Below are 219 nucleotides of genomic sequence, written 5' to 3'. Positions count from 1 at the left end.
TCCAAGCAGATCCTACAATGGCATAAGATAAGCAGTACCAAACTGGCCAAAGAGTGTAGTCATCCAAAAGGTTTTCAATTGTCTTTCTTGAGAAACACACTCCTTAGCCAGCTTCACTCCTCTGCCAGCTTTTGGTACTATCTTCTGCTACCGTAGGATCTGCTTGGAGATGAATAAATCCTAATAAACTCTAGAGATGAGACGTGATGATGATGATGA

Source organism: Branchiostoma floridae, chromosome 8 (assembly GCF_000003815.2).
Source record: "Branchiostoma floridae strain S238N-H82 chromosome 8, Bfl_VNyyK, whole genome shotgun sequence".
NCBI classification, from domain to species: domain Eukaryota; kingdom Metazoa; phylum Chordata; class Leptocardii; order Amphioxiformes; family Branchiostomatidae; genus Branchiostoma; species Branchiostoma floridae.
The sequence above is the reverse complement of the archived record's forward strand: the minus strand, read 5'-3'. Positions refer to the sequence as shown.